The sequence below is a fragment of the Sapajus apella genome, unplaced genomic scaffold (assembly GCF_009761245.1).
Source record: "Sapajus apella isolate SASKATOON/1434 unplaced genomic scaffold, GSC_monkey_1.0 scaffold83, whole genome shotgun sequence".
Lineage (NCBI taxonomy): Eukaryota > Metazoa > Chordata > Mammalia > Primates > Cebidae > Sapajus > Sapajus apella.
Window position 1 is genome coordinate 437237 of NW_022437023.1, and position 15581 is coordinate 452817.

The 15581-nt window shown below is 39.1% G+C and overlaps 1 long non-coding RNA gene across 1 annotated transcript; it reads right to left on the bottom strand.

The window, feature by feature from the left end:
* Window positions 1-1586: 1586 nt before the first annotated feature.
* On the bottom strand, window positions 1587-15314 carry LOC116533588. Its single transcript, XR_004261359.1, has 3 exons — window positions 14656-15314; window positions 12434-12489; window positions 1587-1971 (listed from the first exon to the last, which is right to left on the bottom strand). It is a non-coding gene; the product is annotated as an uncharacterized LOC116533588 (long non-coding RNA).
* Window positions 15315-15581: the final 267 nt, after the last annotated feature.

The window sequence follows — 15581 nt, forward strand, 5'->3', positions numbered from 1 at the left end:
GGCTGTGTTCCTAGTTTCCTCCTAACTTTTCCTCCCACTTCTCGAGCATCTCCTTCTCTGTCTCCCTCATAGACTCCTTCCTTTCAGCTACTCTTTAAATACTGGTGTTCCCTGGAGTTTTGTCCACAGCCCTCTTTTTATTTATGGACACTAAAATTCAAATTTCCTGTAATTTTCATGTGTCACGAAATATTCTTCATTTGCTTTTATTTTTCCCAACCATTTAAAAATGTGAAGACCATTCTTAGCTTTTAGGCCATTTAAAAACAGGTGGTAGGCAAGATTGTGCTCACAGCCCATAGTGTGCTGAATGATGCTCTACACATGTGGTCAGAATTAGGATGAAAACCCCAGATAAACCAACCTTTCAAAGAAGAACCTCAGTCCCCTTATTATTGGATTGGCAATCAAACGAACGCTTTGTGCCAGTTATACCAGTTTATTTGGAAGGAGATCTGGGGAAGAACAGGAGAAAGTAGACTGGGTGGAAGGGCATAGAAATAGGCACAGCAGACACTGCAATTGCTCTGGGTGAGAGGAACAAGGCAGAGGGGTCCAAGTTATCCATCCAGAGCACAGTGTAGACAAGACCAGAGTGAGGAGAAACATAACCACCCCTCACCATAGTCTTGGTGAGAACTATGGGGAGAACTCCATTCTCCCCTTCTATAATCTCAGTTTAAATGGTAACAAGTTCAAACATTTATAGTTACTCTTCCCTCTGTGTAATCCTTCCCCACTAGGACTTCCCAACTACCTCCATCGTAAGTATCTTGGGAATAGTCTCTCATCAGTTTGGAAAGTGATCATTGCGGGCAAGAGATGAGCAAGGCAGCCAGTTCTGCCTTGCAGTAGTTCACTGTCTACTTTGTCATTAGCTATGAATGCCTCCAAAAATAATGGCACAGCACCGGTAAACCCAGGAGGCTCTGGCTTTCTAACAGTCAGCTCTGCATCCCTTTCTAGCATTTAAAATGGACTCTATTTTTTCCCCTGGCAGGGTCAAATTTCTTAGAAAAGTCATGGGCAACTGTGGCCCCACTCTCATACTTGCCATTTAATCTTTTAACTCTCAACAATGCAATTGTTCACCAATACTTTTGTGTTGCCAAATCAAATGAACTCCTACAGTCTCCGCAACATTTGACACTGTTGGCCATACCCTACCTCCTAAATTGGTCAAATTTTTGGCATCCCTGATGGCACTCTCTCCTAGTTTCTCCTCCTACTTTTTTGGCATCCCCTTTTCAGTCCCTTTGGGACTCCTTTCTTTCAGCAACCCTTTAAGTATTGGTGTTCCCTGGAGTTTTGTCCCCAACCTTTACTCTTCTTAGACTATACACTTGCCCTGGATGGTCTCATTTACTCCCACAGCCTTCAGTTAGCACCCATTTGCTAATGTCTTCCAAGCTTACCTCTTCAGCTCAGATCTTGCTCTGAGTTCCACACTACCCATATACCAATGGCTTCTGGTTATCTCCACTTGAATGCTGTGCAATAAGATAATAGCATTCAAGAAATAAAAAAAGTAAGTTTAATGATACCAATCTTTTATTTTTGAATTTATTTCAACATAGACATAATACATCAAACATGTTTATATAATAATTTTTATTATGTAACAATTTATTGTATTTATTAAGTCTATTTTATTTGCAAGCAATAGAAACCAATTTTAGCTAACTTAAATTTTTAAAATTAGGATTTATTGTAAACATACTGATCTGACTCATGGAATAAAAGTAATAGTTGGATAAGCTAGCCTCAGGTAGAACAGCCATAGGGACTTTAGCAGCAGAGGTTGAGTTGCCAATAATATGCTCACCTGCGAAGGCCTCCTGCCTCTTTATCTTTCAAATTTTGCTTTGCTGGCAGAGACTCTTTTACTAGCTCAGCTTGTATTAGGTATGTACCACTGGATTCATTGGTTGTGGCCAGATACAGTATCACCTCTATGGATTAGAGCTATTCCTAGAGAAGGAGAATCATATGAAAAGTTATCACCTCAATTTCTTATCCAGCCAAACTAAGCTTCACAAGCGAAGGAAAAATAAAATCTTTTGTGAACAAGCAAGTACTTAGAGATTTCATCACCACCAGGCCTGCTTTACAAGAACTTCTGAAAGAAGCACTACACATAGAAAGGAACAACCAGTATCAGCCTTTCCAAAAATATACCAAAAAGTAAAAAGTATCAACATAATAAAGAATTTACATCAACTAATGGGCAAAACAGGCAGCTAGCATCAAATGGCAGTATTAAACTCACATATATTATTACTAATCCTAAATTTAAATCGACTAAATCCCCCAATCAAAAGATACAGACAGGCAAAGTAGATAAAAAGCCAAAACCCATCGGTATGCTGCATCCAGACCCATCTCACATGCAAGGATACACAAAGACTCAAAACAAAGGGATGGAGGAAGATTTACTAACCAAATGGAGAGCAAAAAGAAAGAAAGAAAGAAAGAAAAAGCAGGAGTTGCAATTCTCGCTTCTGATAAAATAGACTTTAAAGCAACAAGATCAAAAGAGGCAAAGAAGGACATTACATAATGGTAAAAGGATCAATGCAACAAGAAAAGCTAACGATCCTAAATATATACGCACCCAATATAGGAGCACCCAGATACATAAGACAAGTTCTTAATGACTTATAAAGAGACTTATACTCCCACACAATAATAGTGGGAGACTTTAACATCACATTGTCAATATTAGATCAATGAGACAGAAAATTAACAAGGATATCCAGGACTTGAACTCAGACCCGGAACAAGTAAACTTAAAAAACGTTTATAGAACTTTCCACTTCAAATACACAAAACATACATTCTACATCACAGCTACTCTAAAAGTGACTACATAATTCAAAGTAAATCACTCCTCAGTAATTGCATAGCATTTCATAGGTTTAAATGAAATATTGGTTGGCTGCTTGTTTGTTATTTTCCTCCCTTATTCCTTCCTGTCTCCATTGTTAAGCACAATTATTGGCATAAAAGAGGTTTTCAATACCCATTTTTAGACTGCATTCTAGCCTGGGCAATAAAGCAATACTCCCGTTCTCTCTCCCTTTTTCTCTTCCTCTTTCTTCCTCTCCTTCATTCTTTCTTTTTTTTAATTCTTTTTTTTCTTTTTTTCTCTATTTCTTTCTTTTTTTTTTCTTTTTCTTTTTAAAAAAGAAAAAAAAAATAAATGAATTTGAGCCATAAATTTGGTTGAAGGCAAGAAGGAAAAAAAAAAGAAAAGTTACCACCTCAATACAGCTATTTTCAACATATGACATCTCAGACAATTGTATGAGATCATCTGAGGCATAAACATATGGTTACATCTGTTTACTAATGCTCAAATAACACTTCCTAACTACCTAGGTGACAGATGTCATCTACTTGCTGATCTCTGGTCTGTCACTTATCACATATTCAAATTACACTTATCATATGATTCAATATTGATTTATTAATTTAAAATTGTATACTCCACAATTTCCTTTGAACCTCTGACTAAAAGTTTTTTTTTTTTTTACTTTGAAAAACTCCAAGCACACACAGAAGAATCTCATAAACTCCAATGTACTCTCATGAATTTTAACAATTTTCAACATTTAACATTCTTCCACTCTTGTTTCATCTATTGTTCTGCATTTTTTTTGGGGGGGGGAGCATTTTAAACAAATTCTGTCATTACATTTCACCAGTAAATACTTCTAGGCATATCTATAATAGAAAATAACCTTTTTTTTTTAACAAAACTATAATGCCATCACCACAACCAGTAAAATTAAAAATTACTTAACTTCTTTTTGCTTAGTATTGTATTGGCTATGCGGGCTCTCTTGTGATTCCATATGAAGTTTAAAGTGATTTTTTCCAGTTCTGTGAAGAAGGTCATTGGTAGCCTGATGGGGATAGTGTTGAATCTATAGATTATTTTGGGGAGTATGGCCATTTTCATGATATTAATTCTTCCTAACCATGAGCATGGAATGTTTCTCCAGCTGTTGTGTCCTCTCTTATTTTGTTGAGCAGTGGTTTGTAGTTCTCCTCGAAGAGGTCCTTTACATCCTTTGTTAGTTGTATTCCTAGGTATTTTATTCTCTTTGTAGCAATTGTGAATGGGAGTTTGCTCTTGATTTGGCTCTCTGTCTGTTATTGGTATACAGGAATGCTTGCGATTTCTGCACGTTGATTTTGTATCCTGAGACTTTGCTGAAGTTGCTTATCAGTTTGAGAAGATTTTGGGCCGAGACGATGGGGTCTTCTAGATATACAATCATGTCATCTGCAAATAGAGACAGTTTGACTTCCTCCTTTCCTAATTGAATACCCTTTATTTCTTTTTCTTGCCTGATTGCTCTGGCTAGAACTTCCAATACTATATTGAATAGGAGGCGTGAGAGAGGGCATCCTTGTCTAGTGCCTGATTTCAAAGGGAATTCTTCCAGCTTTTGCCCATTCAGTATGATATCGGCTACAGGTTTGTCATATATAGCTTTTATCATTTTATGATACGTTCCGTCGATACCTAGTTTATTGAGTTTTTAGCATGAAGAGCTGTTGAATTTTGTCGAAGGACTTCTCTGCATCTATTGAGATAATCGTGTGGTTTTTGTCTTTGGTTCTGTTTGTATGATGGATTACGTTTACGGATTTGCGTATGTTGAACCAGCCTTGCATCCCCGGGATGAAGCCGACTTGATCGTAATGGATAAGCTTCTTGATGTGCTGTTGCAATCTGTTTGCCAGTATTTTATTGAAGATTTTTGCATCAATGTTCAACATAGATATTGGCCTGAAGTTTTCTTTTTTAGTCGAGTCTCTGCCTGTTTTTGGTATCAGGATGATGTTGGTCTCATAAAATGAGTTAGGGAGGATTCCATCCTTTTGTATTGTTTGATACAGTTTCAGAAGGAAGGGAACCAGCTCCTCTTTGTACATCTGGTAGAATTCGGCTGTGAACTCATCTGGACCTGGACTTTTTGTGGTTGGTAGGCTATTGATTGCTGCCTCTACTTCAGCCCTTGTTATTTGTCTATTCAGCGTTTCAACTTCCTCCTGCTTTAGTCTCCATTTGACCCAGCAATCCCATTACTGGGTATATACCCAAAGAACTATAAATTTTTCTACTTTAATGACACAGGCACACGTATGTTCATTGCAGCCCTGTGTACAATAGCAAGGACCTGGAACCAACCCAAATGCCCATCAATGATAGACTGGACAAAGAAAACATAGTACATATACACCATGGAATACTACGCAGCCATTAAAAATGATGAGTTTGTGCCCTTTGTAGGGACTTCGATGAATCTGGAAACCATCATTCTTAGCAAACTGACACAAGAACAGAAAGCCAAACACCACGTGTTCTCACTCATAGGTGGGTGTTGAACAATGAGAACACGTGGACTCAGGGAGAGGAACATCACACACTGGGGGCAGTTGGGGGGAGTAGGGCAGAGTGGGGAGGGATAACATGGGGAGAAATGCCATAGATAGTGTGCATTTAAAGTAAAATAAAAACATAAAAAATAAATTACTTAACTTCATTTAACCCAATCTGTTAATTTCTTCTAATTATCTCAAAAATGTCTAAGAGAATGAAGTTTCAAATATTTATAATGTCTTATAATTTTCAAACTGTGCCATTAGTTTAAAAAATTGATTAGTTTTCTATTTTATGTTTCATAAACCTACTGCTGGTTCAATAATGAATTCCAATTAGGTATTCCATAGGCAAATAGACTTAGGAATTGCTACTCTGAATGTATCTCCATCTCAAGATCACAAGACTACACTCATCACTTTCCCTTTCCAATATATTCCAACTCGTCTCCTATATTTAAGACTTCAGTGAATAACAAGATGTCCACCTGAGCTACAAATGTGGGTCATCCTTGAGGACCCCATCTTCCTCAAACCTTCCCATCCAATTGCCCTAACAATTCCACCTTTCTAATAGCTCTTGAATCTTCCTTTCTTTTCTTTCCATTCCCACTGGTCCAGGTCTTCAGTGTTCGGTTTTCACCAGGTTATTGCAACTTTCTTATAATTGGTCGGTTGCTCTCTCTCTCTCCAATCTTATTACTTTTGACCATGCTGCCAGAAGGATATTTTTGTTATGCTTAGTTGATCATATTACACTTCTGCATGAAAACCTTCCATGATTCTCAATCATCGACTTTCCTTGTCATGACCCTTAATGACCTGAAGTCTACTTATCTACTTCTATATATCCTTTCAGGAGAAATCTCACTCCTCTCAGGGAGCCTTCTCTGAACTCAGAGTTCAGATTAGTAGCCTATTAAGTACACTTCCAAGGTATCCTGTGCCAGCCATTATCATCATTTATATTGTATTATTCTCTTCCATTTATATGTCTGTTTCATAGTCACCTCACCTCTACTACAGGTCCTTAGGGGAGGGTGTACTTTTTTAATATATTCCCGGAATCCACCAAGAAGGCCTACCAACAAGTGACCATTCACTTGATGAACAAATGGGATACCAGTCTCTGAAAATGGAAGAGCCTTCAAGTATTAGATAGTGATGGATTGTCCCTTCTAACACAGATGTTTCAAAAGTAAATCTTATCAGGCATATCTATGAGCCATTCTACACCTCCACACCTTCCCTATGCACTCTACTACCCTTTCAGTTCCATTCTAGCTCCTTCCCAGCTCCTTGCCAACTACCGTTTTCTTCCTACTCCCTGCCACTTCCTGTTTCAGAGCAACCCTGGCCATCCAGCTCCCACATTAACTCTTATTTCTACCTTAGTATATTTAACCATACCCATATTCATCCTTCCGTTTTAGTGACATTACTATGACGCAGCAATCCTTACAACTATCTATAAGGTTTTAATTTATTATCCCCATTATATATACAAGAAAGCTGTGACTCAGAAAGGTTCATTCATTTCTTTAGCAAATATTTATTGGGCACCTTCTATGTGTCTAGCAGTATGCTGTGTATCAGATACCTGCCATCATCACACTTAAAGTCTAATGAAAATAAAGAGACATTAAATAAGCAAACATACAAATCTATAAAACACAAATTATAAAGGATACCATAAAGGAAAGGAATTGAGATCCATAAACTAACCAGAGTGGGAAACCTAGTGATATAGAGATGAGATCTGAAGTAGGACTTAGCCAGGTAAAGAATGGGAAACAGTGTTCTAGCAAGGGAACAGCATGTAAGGGGCCCTGAGGAAGGCAATGGGCTAGCTCCTTCAAGGAAATGAAGGAAGACCAGTGTGGTTGGAACATAATTAGGGAATAGCAAAGGACAGGAGATGAAGCCAGAGGCAAGACTATGTGAGACCTGTGGGTCCCAGTGAGAATTTGGGGTTCTTTTCTAAGTTCAATTATTTTTGATGTCATGACTACTTTATTCCTTCTTCTGGGTGAATGCGTTAGGTTCCTAACTGACCTACCGCCAGTCTCTCCAAAACCACTCCACGGTTGCCAAATAAACAAATCAATCCTACAACGAAATCTTCTTACAAAGGTAGCTACCTTCCTTTTCCTTTCAAAAAACAAGTAACTCTCCTTTCCACTATATTCAGTCTCAATTATTTAGCCTGGGATGTCAGGTCCCTCATACTCTGGATTCTAATTTGATCCGGAGTATGGATTAAATAAATCCAATACATCTTCTTATGAAGGTAGCTCTCACTTTCCCTCTCAAAAAACATAAATAGCTCTCTCCTTCCTACCATACTCTTTATTACTTGGTCTGGGTTTTCAGGTCCCCATACTCTATTGTATTCCCAGACTATAGAACCTACTCTCCAATATCAGTAATGGCCCCCAGTTACCAAACCAGTGAGTTTTTTTCTGTCTTCATTCCCTCACACCTTGCCACAGGGTCTCATTCCTCTTTCAATCAGAAGAAGGGTTTTTAACCTGCAGTCCAAATGCAATAGCAATCAGAGGTCTAGTTCTAGTCAGAGCAATTAGGCAAGAGAAAAAAAATAATAAAGGTCATTCAAATTGGAAAGAAGGAAGCCAAACTATTCTTGTTTGCAGACAAAATGATATTATACATACAAAACACTAAAAGCTCCACACACACAAAACCTCTTAGAACTGATACATTCAGTAAAGTTGCCGGATACAAAATTGTCATATAAAAATCAATGGTGCTTCTGCATACAAACAGTAAACTAACGGAAAAAGAAATTAAAGAAAGTAATCCTATTTTCAACAAATACAAAAATAACCCAAAACAAAATAAAATAACTAAAATAAACCAAAGAGGTGAGAGATTTCTACAAGGAAAACCATGAAACACTGAGGAAAGAAACTGAAGAGGTCACAAAAAAATGGAAAGACATTCTGTGTTCATAGATTAGAAGAATTTGTATTCTGAAAATGACTGTACTACCAAAAGCAATCTACAGATTTGTTGCAATTCCTATCAAAATACCAAAGACATTATTTGCAGAAATAGAAAACACAAACCTAAAATTCTTATGGAACCACAGAAGACACTAAATAGTCAAAGCTATGCTGAACAAAAAGAACAAAGCTGGAGGCATCATACTACCTGACTTCAAAATATACTACAAACCTATAGTAACTAAAAGAGCATGATATTGGGATAAAAACAATTCATAGACCAATAGAGCTGAATAAAGAACACAGAAATAATAGATCCACATATTCATAGCCAACTGACTTTCAACAAAGGTACTAAGATAGTCAGTACTTAGTACCTTTGTTGAAGAGGACACTATCTTCATTAAATGGTGCTGGATAACAATATGCAGAAAAATACAACTGGACATCATTTCTCATTGAATACAAAAATTAAATCAAAATAGATTAAAAACTGAAATGTAAGACCTGAAACTATAAAACTACTATAACAAAATACTGGGGAAATGCTCAAGACTTTGGCCCAAGCAAACATTTTTTTGGTATAAGACTTCAAAAGCACAGGCAACGAAAGCAAAAATAGATAAATGGGATTACATCAAGATAAAAAGCTTCTGCCACAGGAAACAATCAACAGAGTGAAGAAACAAACTTCAGAATGGGAAAAAATATGTACAAGCTAGCTATCTGATAAGGGATTAATAACCAGAATATATATCAACAAAGCGAAGAGACAACTTTCAGAATGGGAAAAAAGTATGTGCAAACTAGCCATCTGATAAGGGATTAATAACCAGAATACATAAGGAACTCAAACTCAACAGCAAAAAACCTCCAAATAATCCCATTTGAAAATGGGCAAATGATCTGAATAGACATTTCTCAAAAGACATACAAATGGCCAACGAGCATATGAAAAAATGCTTGACATCACTAATCATCAGGAAAATGCAAATCAAAACCACAATGAGATATCATCTGAATCTACTTAAAATGGCTGTTATAAAAAAGACACAGATAAGAAATACTGGTGAGGATGCAGAGAAAGGGAAATGCTCACATACTGATGGTAGAAATGTAAATTAACATAGCCACTTTGGAAAACTGTATAAAGGTTTCTCAAACAACTAAGAGCAGATCTACTACATGATTCAGCAATCCCACTGCTGGGTATATATCCAAAAGAAAGGATATCAGCATATCAAAGAGATGTGTACACACCTATATTTATTGCAGCACTACCCACAGTAGCCAAGACATGGAATCAATCTAAATATCTATCAAGTGACTGGATAACGAAAATGTGGTGTATATATATATAAAATGGATATTATTCAGCCATAAAAAAGAATGAAATCCTGTCATTTTGCAGCAACATGGATGGAATTAGAAGTCATTATGTTAATGAAATAAGTCAGGCACAGAAAGAAAAATATTACATATTCTCTTATGTGGGAGCTAAAAAAGTTGGTCTTATGGAGGTAGAGGGTAGAATGATGGTGACCAGAGGCTGGGAAAGGGCAGGAGTAGATGAAGAGAGATTCATTAATGGTTACAAAAATACAGTTAAATTGAAAGAGTAAGTTCTACAGTGTTCGATAGTTATCGTGTTCAAAATAGTTACCAGAGTAGATTTGAAATGCTACCAACAGAAAAAAATAAATATTTGAAGTGATGGATATACTAATTACCCTGATCCTTACACATCTTCTGTATGTATCAAAACATCACATGTACCCCATATACAATTATTATATATCAATAAAAAAGTTTTCAAAGAAAAACAAAAGAATTCAGAGGTCCATAAACTTGGATGAAAATTTAAAAAGTCATCTTTCTTTTTTTTGAGATGGAGTTTCACTCTTGTTTCCCAGGTTGGAGTGCAATGCATGATCTCAGCTCACCACAACCTCCGCCTCCTGGGTTCACGCAATTCTCCTGCCTCAGCCTCCTGAGTAGCTGGGATTACAGATATGCACCACCATGCCCAGCTAATTTTGTATTTTTAGTAGAGACAGGTTTCTCCATGTTGGTCAGGGTGGTCTTGAACTCTCAACTTCAGGTAATCCACCTGCCTCAGCCTCCCAAAGTGCTAGGATTATAGGTGTGAGCCACCGTGCCTGGCCTGTCATCTTTATTTTCAAAAAACTCTCATTGAAATTTAATTTTCTGAATATAGAAAATAAATCTTTGTAGTAACAGCCAGTAACTGTAACACTGTCATCAAGGAAAACACCATCAATTAATATTTTCATATCACATTATAGTTGTTACAGACATCTCAAAATATCACTTACAATTATGGGAGTTGTTGAACTTGCCAATAAATCATCCTTTTTATGTATTAGTAAAGAAACACTGTATTGTATTAATAAAGAAACACATACTACTAGATCATCACACATTTCTTTAAATACAGTAATGCCCCCCACGTAGCACCAAATCTGATTTTACAGTTTCTTCCTAGCCACAGATGTACTTACAATAAAGTTTAATTTACAAATTAGGACAGGAAGAGATTAACAACAACAATAAAATAGGACAATTATACTGTAATAAATGTTATGTGAATATGGTCTTTCTGTCTCATATACAAAGTATCTTATTGTACTTATTTTTAGACCAGGGCTGACCTTGGGTAACTGAAATCACAGAAAGTGAAACTGCAGATAAGGGGGGACCTCTGTATTTCAATAACTGTAGTTTACATTTCATTTTATGCATTTACAAATATCATCAGACAAGATCCAAAGGCTTCACCAAACTGACAAAAATGCTGATGGCACATAAAAAGCTTAAGAAGTCCTGATTTAATCATTCATTCAATAAACATGAAATCATTCCTGGAACCATCTCCTGTTCTAGCTTCCTCACATTATGTTGCTCTGCTTTTCCTTCTGGTTTGAGATCTTCCATTGGTTCCACTTCTTATTCTTGCTTCCTGTATGAGGCTCTAGCCTAAAGCTCAATCCTTCACCCTAAATTGTATTTATACCCTCTCCTTTATAAACCTCAGCTACCTTCATGGCTGATTCAAACATCACTTCAACAGTAAGTCTCAAATTTACTTTTCCTAATCTTTTTTTCTCCAACTTCAGTCTTGGATCTTAAACTCCCAGCTGTGCCTAGTAACCAGAATAATATACCACCCAGAGTCAGCTGGGTTCAAATTCCAATTCTACTGCTTACCAAAAGTGTGACCTTAGATAAATAATATCTGCTATGGTTTGAATTTCCCCTCCAAAACTCTTGTTGAAATTAATTGCTATTGTGACAATATTAAGAAGTGGGATCTTTTAAGAGTTAATTAGGTCATGGGGTCTCTGCTCTCATGAATGGATTAATGCTGCTATTGTAGGTACGGGTTCCCATTTAAAAAGGTATGTTCTGGCCCCCATTCTCCCTCCATCTCATGTGCTCGTTTGCCCTTCTGCCTTGGGATGATGCACAAGGCCCTTACCAGCTGCCAATGCCATGCTGTTGGACTTCCCAGCATCTATTGTTTATAAATTACCAGTCTGTGGTATTCTGTGATAGCATCAGAAAACAGACTAAGACATCCTTTGCTTCTGTTGTTTCATTTGAAAACTGAGGGTGATAATATTCCAACCCCTTGTCATTTTAATTTGATGTTTATTAACACGGACAGTGCCAACCACTGGAAGACAGAGTTCCAATCTAACAACATAATTCTGATCAAGTCACTGGTTGAAAAATTTCAGTTACTCACTGGTTCCAAACTTAACAGCTGAAAACTCTCCATAATGTGTTCCCTAACATAAATTTACCTCCCATTTTCTATTTGCCTGCTCTACTTCTTATAGCTTATGTTCTGGCTAGATTGAACTAGACTATTTTCTGTGACAATAACCTGTGCTGTGCTGTTCTACTTCTGTCTTTCCCCACACAATTCTAATGTCTCAGATATGTTTGAAGGCATTAATTTTGTCTATGATTATTCCCCTATACATGATGCCCCATAAAACATACACATCGCACTCTTACCTAAGTCACATACTTACACATCAACTCACCTCAATATTTGCTCGATTTGTGAGGACCTCATATTGGCCAGATACTATGACAGGATCTGGGAATATGAAAAAGAAAAGAAAGCAAGAAAAAAAAGAATACATTATGGTCCTGCTCTCCAAGATCAAGGTCTAGTAGTAGACAGAAACATGTAATCACACAAATGCTACTCACTGTGGAAAGTATAATCATAAGAGGAAGGGACACCAAAGAATGAGCAGACAGCTCAACTTGAAAGGTAACATTAAGCTTTTCAGAGATGTTGGTATTTGGGCTTACATAGATTGGGGAAAAGCCTACTCCATATACAAAGCGCACATGTGTAAAACACAGAGGCGTGAAACGAAATGATGTGTCTGGGAAACAGTTCAATATAGCTGGAATATAGGGCCCAAGAGGAAGTGGCTAGACATGAGGCTCAAAAGCTAGGCAGCCTGTTCTTGCAAACATAGGAATTTGGACTTTATCGCATAGTCAGTGAGGAATTAACATAGAATTTAAAAAAGAGATACGGCCAGGGCTATATTTTGGAAAGCTCTCTCCTGGCAGTATCATGGCAGAGGCAGAGAGGAAAGTCTAAAGCAGCATTGCCCACCAGAACTTGCAATGAGGCCAGGCATGGGGGCTCACACCTGTAATCCCAGCACTTTGGGAAACTGAGATGGGCAGATCACGAGATCAGGAGTTCCAGACCAGCCTGGCCCACATGGTGAAACCCTGTTCTCTACTAAAAATACAAAATTTAGCCTGGTGTGGTGGCAGGTGCCCATAATCCCAGTTACTCAGGAGGCTGAGGCAGAAAAATTGCTTGAACCTGAGAGGCGGAGGTTGCAGTGAGCCAAGACCGAGCCACTGCACTCCAGCCTGAGTGACAGAGCAAGACTCCACCTCCTGAATGGGGGTGGGGGTGGAGGGGTTAGGGGAAATGGAAGGAAAAATAAGAACTTCTTGCAATGACACAAATGTTCAATAATCTGTGCTTTCCCCTATGACAGCCACTAGTCACAGGTGGCTATTGAGAACTTAAAATGTGGCTAGTATACTGAGGAACTAAATTTAAAATTGTGTTAATTTAAATCCAGATAGCCATGTGTCTAGGAAATAATTAAGGAGACTGTTGGTATAGCTCAGGTGATAGAACTAGGACAGATGAGTGAGTTGATGGATAGTTAAGAGGCAAAATCGTGAGTCTGTAAAGGTGAGAGAAAAGGAAATCAAGAATGGGCTCCCAGATTACACGCTTTGTGACTAAATAGCCACCATTACTCAGGATAACAGAAAAGAAAGAACAGGTCTAGAGTGTCTAGAGACTGCATCAATTATGAACATACTGGTGTCTGAGAGTTATTAAAGTAGGAATATTTAGTAGGAAGTTTAGCTGAGAGAGCTGTCTGAACTAAAGATACAGACTTGAGAGGCTTTGAGCCATAGAGTCAGATTACCTAGAGAAGTTTAATAGAACTAGAAGCAAACAGGCATAATCATAGCAAACATCAACACACGAAAAGGGGCTAAGAAGAAAAATCCTCTGAGACTGGAGAGGTACAGTTAGACAAACAGGAAAAGAAACAAGTGAGCGTGATCATAGAAATCAAGGGTAGAGAGAATGTCAGGAAGGAAACATGATCAAATGTGAAATGCTTCAGAGGTCAAATAAGGTGAGAACTGAAAAGTGCTTCCTGACTTTGCCAATTAGGCGGTTCTTGGTGAGATTTGCCAGAAAAGTTTTGGTGGTAGGAGCCTGGCAGAGGTAGCTTGAAGAGTGGGGATGGGGAGAGAGAGGGTGAGAAAGAATTTAGATGGTAAGGATAATTTCAATTTCAGGTCTTGGCTGTGCAAGGGAGCTGAAAGGTAAACGAGTCTCGAAGAGGGCGTGACATTGAGAGGGTTATGCTTTCTGTTAGCCGGGAAACCAAAAGTTAAAAAGGTCAAAGGGCGGAGAAGGAAGGACAGGCTCTGGGCAATAGAGAAGGTTGACCAGGTCAATAATAAAGGATTTCCTTAAACCGAAGAGAGGATCTCTAGTGAAATGGGAAAGGAATACACACTTGACCCAGTTTGCAGGTGGGAAATGGGAGGCCACGTGTTCTGCAAGTTGGCGTTTCTGTTCTGTGAGGTGTCATCTGCCGGTGGGGAGAGATTAGGGTCTACAGCGTGAAAATGTGGACCATACTCTGGGGAATCAAGGGAGCGGTTATCGGCTAATGACAAATTAAAGGCTTACGTTTTAGCTGGCAATCGAACCACCGTTAACATTTTACGTTACCAATTCCAAAATTTTGGGGGGATTCATTCAAAACTGAGAGAGTAGAGGTCAAAACTTTAGGAGTACAAGAGGTTTAAACGGTCCACCACGAGATTAATAGAGAAGGAAAAGTAATTAGCTGGTAAATACCGTAGAAAGAAGAGTTGTCCAGTGATTCACAGGTTTCACTAAATTAAAGTTTGGCACAGGTTCAGGGAACGGAGAGGTTAACAGGCTAAGACTAAGCCGAAAACGAAATCCAAATCTCATCTCCCCGCGCTGCAGGTGCGACGAGGGCGAGAAACTCCCTCTCCAGTGATCGCACACCATAGGACACCAGGGAAGGGGCCCCTCTCTGCAGACCCTCACATCTGCAGGTCCAGGCCCCATTCTCCTCCGCTGACAGGGGCTCAGCGGCGCGCGCTTCCACTGGATTCCGGCCAGGATCAGCCAAGCAGCACCTTACAGCTACCGAGGATGAAAGAAGCCTGAGCGCCCGGGGCTGTCTCGCTAGGCCGCAGGTAGTGGGGGAGGGGGCATTGAGGCAGGAAGTCGGCGCCGGGCGCCGGGCGCCGGGCGCGGGCTCCCGCCCCACCAACTGAGCGAGCTCGGAGCTCAGTCGCCCGACCTGTGGTCCTGGCCTGGACGCATGCGCTCTACGGCTCTCCCCGCGGCCTCCGGCACGCTTTTCCCCTCCCCCAGTCAGAACGCACCCTTGCGCCTGCGCTATGTGTGTTCCTGGGCTGCAGCGGCCATGCTGAACCAGTACCGAGAGGCGAGGGGGGGGGACAGAGTCGACGACTGCGGGATAGGAAGCTAGGGATTTGGAAAAGCAGCAGCATTATAGCGCTCTGGGTTTCAGAACATAGGCTTGGGCCATGCGGAACCCTTGGCCCCTTGCGCGA